Source organism: Sebastes fasciatus, chromosome 19, assembly GCF_043250625.1.
Source record: "Sebastes fasciatus isolate fSebFas1 chromosome 19, fSebFas1.pri, whole genome shotgun sequence".
Classification (NCBI taxonomy): Eukaryota; Metazoa; Chordata; class Actinopteri; order Perciformes; family Sebastidae; genus Sebastes; species Sebastes fasciatus.
In genome coordinates, this window is record NC_133813.1 from 24,467,383 (window position 1) to 24,480,333 (window position 12,951).

A 12,951-nucleotide genomic window follows, 5' to 3' on the forward strand; every position below is an offset into this window, starting at 1 on the left:
AAACATCTTGTGACCCGGCAGCCATGTTGAGATCAGTTGAAGAAATACCAAGCCTATCCACCAGCCAGAGCACAGCCAATAGGAACGCTCTCTCTCTCTCTCTGAAATGACCTGTGATTGATCAAAGTCTCCCGTCACAGGCTCGATTTTCTAATGCCTGAGAACAGAGCCATGAGGAGGTGCAGAAGTCTAGTTTTCTCCAAGAACACTTGAATTACAATATGCTGAAAGGTTATTATGGATTTTTTTGCCCAATGAAAAAACATTCTGCCTACTGCTGCTTTACCCATTTGGTTTTGCCGAACTCAATTTTGACTACATCTTCACTTTATATTAGCTGATAGCTTCTCTTAAAACATGTGTTTTGTTCCCTGATTTGAGAACTGCAGCCCTCTGTTACGGTTTGATTCTACAGAAAGATGAAGCCCAACTCCAAACTAGAACAAAGAACAGAGATTATAGAAAGATCAATTCCTGCTTCCCTGTTCTGGCCTCCGGTGGATTTTAAGACTCTTATTATTATTAGGGCTGGTTTTCTGGATGAAAAGGTGGGCCAGCACTTATGTTTGTATGGAGAAACTAAAAAATCAAGTCAAACTCAAAGTCAGTTTTATTTGCATATGACAAACTAGCCCATAAAACAGCAAATGTGTCCCAAGCGCATCATTTAAAATCTGTTAACACAGTTACAGTCCCTCAGGTCTTAAAGATCCCTACCACTCAAAAAATGTGTTTTTCTTATTTTTATGTCCCCTAAAATGTCTGACCTTGACTATACTGACTATACAAAGTTTGTCACTAGAGAGGTGTTTTCACATTCCTCTAACGAAGGGGGAGATGTCAGTGCACTTCCCTAAAATCTGAAATTCAAACGTACCCCCAAGGCAAAATTTCGAAAGCCAATCTCCGTCTAATAATGCCAACACATATTGACAGAGAAAACAGCCTTCGAAACAACACCGGAAAAAGAAACCTGAAACCTCCAGCACAGAGCGAACTTGTCAGCACACAGAGCGAGAGTTTGCATTAGCATAGTGAAAGTTTGGACAGCTGAGTGTGCAGTGTTTGGTTGTAAACTGGACCCCTGGAGCTTCCTTTCACTATCTTCCCAAAAAATCCCACTAGATATTGTTGTATGTTTCACCACCAACACTGTGCCACTGCCAGTTAAAACAAGCTAAAAAGCTAGCGTAAAAATATAAAAGATGCTAACTACCTCTTACCATTTAGATATGTCTACTAGTCGCCGATTAAACCTGCAGTAGGCAGAATGTTTTTGGCATCATTGGGCAAAAATCCCATAATAACCTTTTCAGCATATTGTAATTCAAGTGTTCTGATCTAGCCTGTGACGGGAGACTTTGACCAATCACAGGTCATTTCAGAGAGAGAGAGCGTTCCTATTGGCTGTTCATTCAACGGAGGCAGCTGTCAATCACTTGTGAACTCCGATCAAACGGTCAAACTATAGGCAGCACTGATCAAAATGAATCAATATCGGATTACCGGAGGACACCGGAGGACTCAGAGGCATATAATTTTTTCAGATTACCTGTCTCATGCACTACTGTCAGGATATAGTGACCATTTTATAAAAAAAATACTTTTTTTTAATCATATTTACTCCAATTCTACCCACTGCTGCTTTAAATGTAGTCATGTTTTGTTTAAATCAACCAAATAAAAATAAATAAATGACAGTATTTTCATCCAACTGGGTGATCTGTTGCTATATAATCTGTAATACATGTGTCGATTTTTCTTTAACTATGTTCTAAAACCGACTTAAAGGCAGGGTTGGTGAAGATTTTAGAATTTTTTAAAAAATGATATCGGTTGAAATTATTATTGCATCCCGACAGCAATCATTAAATCAAATGTTCTGACAAAAAAAAAAAAAAAAATCTGGTATCTGTGGCTGTCACAGGACTGTAATAAACCCGTCCAATTATTTCATTCGGCCCAAATGTAATGATTTGGTCAGGCTACCTGTCTGTCTACCTACCTGCCTGCCTCTGTGCACTCATTGCGTATCAACCTAAGTCTTCCACAAGCTGCGAGCTTGACAACTGTGAGTACTAACAATAGTCATGTTCGTCATTCACGTTCACTATGATATGTTTACATTTGTAATGATAACTTTGGGGGGAGTGGCTTTGAAGGGAGACCTGAAGGGAAGGGGCTGTCAGTGTTGCCGACCCGGCCACTTTCTCGTTAGATTTAGGAACTTTTGGAGCTGGTGTCGTTAGCTATTATTCATTGGAAAAGAGTTGGCAATACTGAGCTGGGTTTTTCGGTTGGATCATTTTTAAAAATCTAGCGTACTCTTGCTGGTTTCTCAAGATCACAACCTTACCTTTAATCACAATTTAGGGATGGATTTTTTATTTTTTTATATATATATATATATATATATATATTTTATTTTTTTTGTAGTGCATGTGAATCTTGGTTTTCTTGGGATCAGTAGTCAGAGCCACGGGAGAAAAAAACAAAAACATTAATCTTAATAATTGCCCTATTGAGCAATTAAAAGGAAAAATAGCCACGAGTTATACAAACAGAAAACTTGCCATTTCAGCAGAATGTTGTACAAAACATGTATTTAAGTCATTAGAGATCCAAACAGAATACACATTTTGTTCACTGAAAATTGCTATATTTCATATCTCACATCACCACGCCACCCTTCCGTATTAACCTTTCTGTTACACATATTCCAAAGAGAGAAAAGTGTACAGTTAAAATTAGTATCATGCCCCAGAAGCACGTCCCCTGAGAACCACGTCTCACTGCGAACTGAGCTCAGCTATCAACAATGCATGTCATACCTTCAGTGTCAGCTTATGTAACTGGTCCTCTTGACCTGATACAGAAACAGAAAGTACTGTACAGGATTTCAAAAGGTGGAGGAGGAGGAAGAGGAGGAGGAGGAAGAGGAGGAGGAGCAGGAGGGGACGGACCTGAGTTACTAATGTTGCAGGCAGCAGAGATTATTAGAGCGCTACTGTATCTCTTTCATCTGGTCACGGTGCACTCTGTGGTATCAGCTCCGATGCCCCCGGCTCATCAGCAAGACCCCAGACCTAATTTGCAGCTCCTGACATGACCCCTCCCACACATTGACTGCTGTAAAATCGGTGCCTTCAAACTAATTAGATGGACAGAGAATGCAATTAGAGCCACTGATAATTAATGCCGTGACTAAATTTGTGCCTGGAAGTTGTTATTTTTTTTTTGTGGGGGGGGTCACAGCCTCAGTGGAACATGATTGGATACAGTAGCTGTTGTTAGAAGGTATACCTAAAGGAGAATACTCCTCTTTTCAGTAATGCATTTTAACATTAAGCCTTAGTTTATAACATAGACTGTATATAAAGATGGACGACGCATCTCCACTTCCTCCCACTGGGACGTCATTTGGAGCCAGAGTCTGCTTAGTAGTGATCGGGGGGGCTTGAGCTGTCGTATCGAAGTCCTCACGAGCTGAGCACGGCAACAGCTTGTTAGCGTGAGCCAACTGGCTGGGGGTTTATGACCTATAATGCAGCCAGCCACCAGGGGGCAATCCAGAGGTTTTGGCTTCACTTTTGGGAAGCTGTCATGTCATATATCCAACCAATTCACAAGTCTCCAAACTCCAAAGCATAACTGTGATGATTTTAAGATGTCAAGACGCTGCTTTCTCACCCCTGAACCATGTTTTGTTTGTTTTTGGTTTGTTTAATTAAGAATATTGGCAGTTTAATTTGTGCATAATCACACGTTTATTTCCCCTTTCCTTTCCATTGGATTTTGAGCTAATGATGGAGTAATAAGTGATAGTTTTGCCAGAGGCTGGATGCTCACCCTCTTCTCACGAGCTTATCCGACAGACAGAATAAACAAGGCAACATCTGCATTACAAATGTGCGCTCTCGGATACAGAGCGCAGTTAAACAGAGCAAGATAATTAAGATGCAAAACATACAAGGTTGCTACGAACCTGTTTAAGAGTCAAGAACAAACTCCAGCGAGTATATCAGATTTGATTAACAAACAGCAGAGTAGTTTCATTAGAACTATTATAAACACATATCTTGTGCTTATTAAAAGCAAGCGTTTGAATAATAACTATAATTCCTAAATATCACTGAAGTCTGAATGATGTTCGAGAGAAATATATGCAAAATATGCACTACTTTAATTTTTTCTTGAGCACAATTTGCATACAAACCCCAATATATCACATTTGATGAAGATGCTGGGAGTGGTATGTTAGAGCGGTGCATAATGTCCAGCTGTTTTTGAACAAAATAGGCTATAACTACAATACAGAATATGAGAAAGACTATGCTTTAGGTTTATTTCAGTTTTTATTAGGGCTATCAATCGATTAATCGCATGATTGTCCACGATTAATCACAATGAATCGCATCTTAATCGCACATTTTTTATCTGTTCAAAATGTACCTTAAAGTGAGATTTTTCAAGTATTTAATACTCTTATCAACGTGCGAGTGGACAAATGTGCTGCTTTATGCAAATGTATGTATATATTTATTATTGGAAATCAATTAACAACACAAAACAATGACAGATATTGTCCAGAAACCCTCACAGGTACTGCATTTAGCATAAAACAATATGCTCAAATCATAACATGGCAAACAACAGTTTGTTGCCCAACATGCAACAACAGCTGTCAGTGTGTCAGTGTGCTGACTTGACTATGACTTGCTCCAAAACTGCATGTGATTATCATAAAGTGGGCATGTCTGTAAAGGGGAGACTTGTGGGTACCCATAGGACCCATTTACATTCACATATCTGGAGGTCAGAGGTCAAGGGGACCCCTTTGAAAATGGCCATGAAAGTTGTTTCTCGCCAAAATGTATCCTAATTTTTGAACGTTATTCATCATCCTTCGTGACGAGCTAGTATGATATGGTTGGTATTAATGGGTTCATTGTTTTTTTTTAGTTTCATATGATACCTGTATATTCATTCTAGCTTTAAAACTGAGCCCGCTACAAAAGATTGATTGCGCTAAAGCAATTAGTGGCGTTAAAAACAAAGTTGCGTTTTATTATCGCGTTGACTTTGACAGCCCTAGTTTTTATACAATATTATAATATAATATTCTTGTTTATTGCACACATACAAAACACTCAAACCTAGTATGTATGTGCAAAAATATCTGCAGACTGACTCATTTAATACTGGCCTGAGGCCTCTAACAAGTGAGACCACGTCAAGCTATGATCAGGTGGCTGCAAATAGCAGGCAATAAATTAATTGACAAGACGTGGTGCAGTCATCTTGTGACAGTAATAAACACCCCAATAGGGGGCGACCGCACAATCAACACCGGAATAATGAATCAATATTTTCCATGGTGTCAACACACCTATGACTGTACCATCCATTAGCTCTTCACAGCACCGCTTCCGTAGCTACAGCACTGCTGGTCTTGCTGCAACAACTGGCATGTGGAGCTATTGAGGAGCCGCAGGCATGGACTGTAGGAGGTACCAACCACCACCGGCCTTGAAAACATCTACCCAGGTGGATTATCTCATATGGATTATGTATTAAACCAAACACACAATGTGCTGCTGGCCACAGCGATTCAGTGTTAGCTCCAAATATCACCGGTGCATAAATATGAACTGGAACGAGAGGGACAACAAACGCAACAAAACTGCAAATAAGATACGGCGCATGCCAAGTTTTTAGAGCACCACACTGCTTGATAGGAAAATTTTTTGTTGTTTTGCCAGTAAACAAGGCAAACACAACTTTTGCCAATTTTTTCTGGGCACACCATGACAGAATGACAACACGTACGGGGGTAAAAGGTATGCTGAATGTTTATAACTCTAAAGACATATACAGACTTTTCCACTATATATATATATATGCACCGCTGTTTGTTTTAATATCGGTTAATGAAAAGAGGCAGTGGGAAAGAAGCCTGGCACAGGCAGTCAATATTTATTCCGAGCACTGTGCATTTGCAAATTTAATTTTACCTTCCATTTATATTCTGTGGAAATGCCAAATGTCATCAGCAAGGTTGCACTACATAGCAATAGCATCTTCAGCTGAACTCTTTAAGCAGTACCTTAGAAAAAGACAATAGTAAAGTTTTATATATTATGATAATAGAAAATAAAATATTTTTGTTGGATGTCTTCTGTTTACTCTCATAACACACTTGGGTATTATGTGGCTCTGAGATACAAAATAAAATCACAATTTCAAAAAATAAAGGGTGATCCTGGCTTTAGTGCCTATAGTAGCATTGCTTACAAAATAATACGTTATCTCGGTGTGAAGCTGGTGAGGGATCATGTACTTGTTACTACAGCTAAACAGTACTCTACAAAATGTTTCTGACGAGGCGAGAAATAGGCATTAACAGAATATTGATTCATATTTTATCAGCGCTGCCTAGTTTTGACCATTTGAACGGAGTTCGCGAGTGATTGACAGCTGCCTCCGTTGAATGAACAGCCAATAGGAACGCTCTCGCTCTCTGAAATGACTTGTGATTGGCCAAAGTTTCGATTTTTTAAAGCCTGCAAACAGAGCCATGAGGAGGTGCAGAAGTATCTCTCAGAACACTTGAATTACAATATGCTGAAAGGTTATTATATATTTTTAGCCCAATGATGCTAAAAATATTCTACCAACTGCAGGTTTAATTCACACAGGAGTACACAAAAAATGGCCGTACCATGTGGTTATTTCATTCATGTTTATTTATTGATTTACAAGAAAACATGCTTTATTGTGATATATTTATATACTGTATAAAGTCATCGAGATAACGATGAATTGACGTATATCGTGTTGGAAGATTTTGGCCATATCGCCCAGCCCTAGTGCGAACCTTTTCATATGATATGTATCTCCTTATTAGGTGATGCTGAATTCATGTGCACTAGAGGAGACAATTGATAGTGTACACACTGCCCAGATCAATGTAGGGAGTTAGAAGCAATAAGGGCTAGTACATAGGGGATCTGGCCAATTCAATTTGGGAGAAAAGGGGAATTAATGAAGACCAAAAAACAAATGAATAGAAACAAACAGAAAAAAAAATTACAAATTAAAACTATACATCTGAAAAAGCAACCAACAACAAAAGAAACACAACAATCTGGTTTCAACTTCATTCTGGAGTTTGTAACTGAGGCATATATTTATTTATTTTATTTTGTATTTTATTTATCTGTTATTAGTCTGTCCACCGGCTAGGGATGCACCGATACCGGTTCAGATATCCGGCTGATACTGACTCAAATAGCTGGATCGGGTATCGGTGACAATGGGGCCGATCTATTCAATTCAATTCTATGTTTACATATATCATATATTGGAATCTAATTCCTGTTTACGTTTTGACCAATTTGTTGCTGCATTAAAAAAGGTTTACACCGGAATTGGAATTAATTTTGAAGATTTCTTACCAAGTTGCTGGTGTACGATTTTATTACTTTAATACAATTCAGTAAACTCATATCTCGGCTATGTATTTATTAGTTACATTTAGTTTTATAAAGTTAGGAAAGCGATGTTTAAGTCAAGCCTGATGTTGCCTTACACATAAAAGAATGGTCCCAGTCGCTTTCACACAGTGAGACATACATCTTATTAATTAAACACTGGTCATGTATCGCAGTCGGTATTGGGACTGAAAAAGTGGGATCGGTGAATCCCTACATACCACCACCACCAGCAGTTAAATACAATGATGTCGTAGTGTACATCCATGTCCATGAAATTGCAATATACTGTTACGTCTCCTTGAGGTTGGATTGTGAGTAATTCACTGAAACATCGGGGGAGGCGAGGTGTCTGCCCACTTGATAACCCCAATGATTTACTTTACACTCGCCCACCTGGAAGCTGGAGTTTGCATGTGATGACTGTGTAGTCGTACTTGCATGAGATGCAAGGGGCATTAATGTGATACCGATATTATAATAATAATAGGTATGCAGACAAGGTCAGTGATCAGCTGTAACAACAGTGTGACCAGTGTAGTATCAGCATACATATTATGGCTGCATCAGTAGTGTGGATATATATATAAAGGTTTTCTCATGTGCAACCAACAGGGGGCAATGTTGTTCTGTGATTAAAACCCATCACTTCACTCTTTTGAGACCCCGGTGCTGGAAAAATCTATGGAGCATATACAGTGAAGTTTGACAAAGGAAGAAAGAAAATGTAGCAAAACAAATGAGTAAACCCACCAGAGGAGATAAGTCTCGGCCAGAGCCAAATGACTTCAGGCAGCTTCATTTGAACCGCTAAATCGGATTTTATGCTGAAATTGTTCGATAATTAGGGAATACAGTGAGGCTATCGTAAATGTCAGACCAAATATATCAGCACAAGCTATCAGAGCCAGGTACAGCGGTGCAAAAATACCATGCGAGTCATTCCAGGGAGCCATTTCCTGTGTTTCCCCCTGACCTCACCAGAAATTCCATCTACAACTAATCTGTTTACTGGACGGTAGCGGCATGTTTTCTCTTCGCTATTTGTGCACGAATTCATGGAGAAACATATATATATATATATATATGTGTATTCATGCATGATACATGTATGTTGCTGCATGTGTGCAATACTAAGATATCAGGCATTGCAACCACCAATGCTTTGCCAAACATATTAGACGTTTTGCCAAACATTAGAGGCATCACATTCACTTTAAAGGTCCCATATTGTAAAAAGTGACATTTTCAGGCCTTTTACAAAATAATGCAGGTTTAAGTGCTATATAAATACTGTTTAACTATCAAAACACTCAATATACGGAGAAATACACACAGCCCGTATTCAGAAATTGCGCGTTTGAAACAAGCCATTAGGATTTCTGTCCATTTGTGATGTCACAAATATACAATATTTAGATCATTACACGGTTTTAAACGTAAACATTCTAAATGTGTCCCAGTTTATTTCCTGTTGCAGTGTATGTAAATAACATCAGCTGACAGGAAGTAAACATGGACCCAAGCTACGCAATTCCATTGCAATTCCGTGGAAATTAGCTAAAACGGAGTGTTTCAGACAGAGGGTGAATACAGGTATATTCAGGAAGACAGTATGAGGAAAATAAAGTGTTTTTTGAACATTGCAGCAAGTAAACTTGTTCTATTAGAAACACAAAATACAAGTATGAACCTGAAAATGAGCACGATATGGGACCTTTAAGTAAAATGTTCTTGGCCTAGATCCTAATAGAGAACACTTCATCTTGTTTGCCTTCTTTTAACACATATTGTTCCTCCAAGATCAACATTGCAGCTGTGATCATGAACAAAACAGCACCGGCTCGCAAAAAAAAGCTGAAGGTGAAACATTCGCAAAGGAAGCTTCGCTAACTTTGTGCCGGTGCAACAATGACACCCCCTCCTTATCTTATGAAAGTAGAGAGGCCATGAATAAAACATGAGGTCATGATTTTTTTTTTTATAGCCTCTACAATACCTCATACATGGCTAGAATAGCTAACAATCAAAGAGTCAAGAGAGAGGTTCAGTGGGGAGCGACTCTCTTTTGAAGTTGAAGTCTCCCTGGCCAATTGTGAATTTCTTTTGAAAAGAATAAGGGAATATTGGACCATAGCATGTTCGTCCCCCCAGTGGAACGTCTCTGCTTCTATACTGTATTTATCTATTTACTTAATGGAAAGTGGACGTCTTCTGTATTCAGCTAAGAGTGGGGAGTTTGTGAGGGAATATTTGCACATCAATGCTCTCCCTGAGTGACTAGAGAGACGTACCCTTTTTCCTCTTTGAAAGCCAGCTGACGTGCGTGATTGAAATAGTGGTTTTATTGCTAAGTGTTGTCATTGATGTTGCGATAATGTCAGTAATGCAGATCTTGGTTGTAGTTTGTGGATTTGTGTGTTTTTCCTGTGGTATGTGCGTTAAGGTGTGCTGAGGCACAACCTGTAAACACTTTATAATAACCATCATAAATTATAATTAATTAACTTCAAGTTACTGGTTATTTTACTGTTAACAAACTGAAATAATTATTACTAATTATTAGTAATGCTATATATTGTGTTATTTTATCATTGGTTTGTGTAATGTGGAATTATTAGCTTATAAATGATATATTGTATCGAAGCTGATAGGAGACGATAACAATTACATTCTGATTACATTAGTAAACTATTTATTAACAGTTTATTGTTGCATTTATTAAGTATTTGTTAATGATTACAAATTGATTTGGAAACCTTTAAGAAATTACATGGACCAGAGACGTTATTAACCAAAATATTAACTAGTTAAATAATGTTTATAGATGCTATACAAAGTAATTATTAACCATATAACAAGGTATTATAATCATCAAACTTTATAATAGCATCCAAGTTATGTTTATGGACGATTGCAAACCAATTATTAACCATTAACAATTAACAAATTGTTAAAAATATCTATTTAATGTTCGTTGATATTTTACAAACAATTTCTTAATGGTTTAAAAATCACATATTAATCATTAACAAAATATTTAATATAGTAGATAAAATGTAATAATGTGTGTGACAATAAACTGTTAAAATAACATAAATTAAACCTTTACTAATAAGAAGTAGGGCTGTCAATCAATTAACATATTTAATTGTGATTAATCGCATGATTGTCCATGAGTATTCGTGATTAATCACAAATTAATCACTTATTTTGTATCTGTTCAAAATGTACCTTAAAGGGAGATTTGTCAAGTATTTAATACTTTTATCAACATGGGAGTGGACAAATATGCTTGCTCTATGCAAATGTATGTAAATATTTATTATTGGAAATCAATTAACAACACAAAACAATGACAAATATTGTCCAGAAACCCTCACACGTACTGCATTTAGCATAAAAAATATGCTCAAATCATAACATGGCAAACTGCAGCCCAACAGGCAACAACAGCTGTCAGTGTGTCAGTGTGCTGACTTGACTATGACTCGCCCCAAACTGCATGTTATTATCATAAAGTGGGCATATATGTAAAGGGGAGACTCGTAGGTACCCATAGAACCCCTTCGAAAATGGCCATGACTGTTTTTTCTCGCCAAAATTTAGCACAGGTTTGGAGCGTTAGTTAACCTCCTTTGTGACAAGCTAGTATGAAATGGTTGGTACCAATGGATTCCTTAGGTTTTTCTAGTTTCATATGACGTCAGTATCTTCACTCTAACTTATAACTGAGCCCAATACAACCTCTGGAAGATCAATTGCGTTAATGCGCTTACGAATTTAGTGGCGTTACAACAAATTTGCGTTACTGCACATCCTATGTTCCGTAGGTTTTTTTGTGCTAAACAGCATCAGATTTCTTCATTTGCTCTCTAACTCTGATCTGTTCTGTTTCAAGGAGTCTTGGGGTTTGATGGTACAATGGTCAGAGCTCTTGAGTAAAGGTCACAAAAGTGACCCATATGATGCTATTTCATGGTCGTCATACACAATTCACAACCGGACTGTAGCAGATCATTGCGGCTGAGCTTTTTTTTATTGGCTTTGGGGGAACGCTCTACAGGTGACAGGAATCTCATATTAAACTCACAGATGAATTAACACAGGAGCTCAACGGGGTGAAACACATGGTCTCAATTGGGAAAATGGGATTCTGTGAATGGAACCACAGAACCAAAAAGGTGCTGGATAGAAAAAATACTTTTTTTTTAATGCCAAAAGAAGTCAAAGATCGATAGAGTACAGTTCAAATCAAGAGCTCTCTTGGTGGGAGATTGCGTCCAAAGAGTGCTGTCCGCAGAATACCAAAGAGGGTGAATACGAGGTTCAGGTTTCAGAGAGTGTGTTCATGGCGCTAAGGGCAGGGGAGAGGCAACAGCAGGAGCTCAGAGCATACAGACATTCACCATGGGTCATAGTGAAGAGGGCTTTGTGGATGGGATTTGTGAAGTGCATTAAGAGTCTGAAACGAGGACACAGAATGTGGAGTTTTTTATTTTTTTTCATTATTGTAGGTCTCAATTATAGATACATCAGAAAAGAAAAATGTGGTTGGAAAAACAGCACTCCATCATTTTATACTGTCCATATTTTTCAAGAAATACCTTTACAACCAGCCCAGTTTCACCTAGAATTATGTTCATATTGGACAACACATGATTTACATCAACGCAGAGTGCCAATGCGGGAAGCCAGAGTTATCCAACATAATCTTTACCTATAACCTTGACCATATTCGTCATGCTCTATAGATATTGCATGTTCGCATTCAGTGCAAAAGTAGCCGTGAATAAAGCACTTCTATTAGTATTTCATTTCATGTTAAAGTCCTTTATGATATGGTTTTACTTAGAGTTGTTCCGATACCGATACCAGTATCGGTAATGCATCTGATTCTGCCTAAAATTCGGTACTGAGTCAGCGAGTACGTCAGTCTATGCACCAAACAAATACCATCATTTATTAACCCAGAAAAAAATCAACTTGTTTAACCTGAAATCAATTATTCTTCGCTGCTCCAAAACAGTAGCCTTCATTGTGCTGTCGCCCCTGGATGTATCATGGCTGCCACTGGCAACTACTGTTTTGGAGCAGCGAAGAAGAACTGATTGCAGGTAGTTTGTCACGTGACGATAGCAAACAGTGCGGTGCTGGTGGAGAGTGTAACGGTAGTCAGAGCGAGGAAAATGTCAGCCATTTGGTAATATTTCATAATCCAACAAGTAAAACGACGATATGTACTAATAAGGCTTCCCTTTTGAGGGGTGACGGTACCCTGGTAGGGTGTGTGAATATTGCACCCTACAGGACAAATAAGCAGGAGACCGCTAAGAGAAAATGGAATTGTTATTTATTCCAATAGCTTAATTTATTTATGTTCTCTGTAACTGACCAACTGAACAATAAAGGAAAATTCTATTGCATTCATTCTCTGTATGTATTTGTTCCTGTTTTA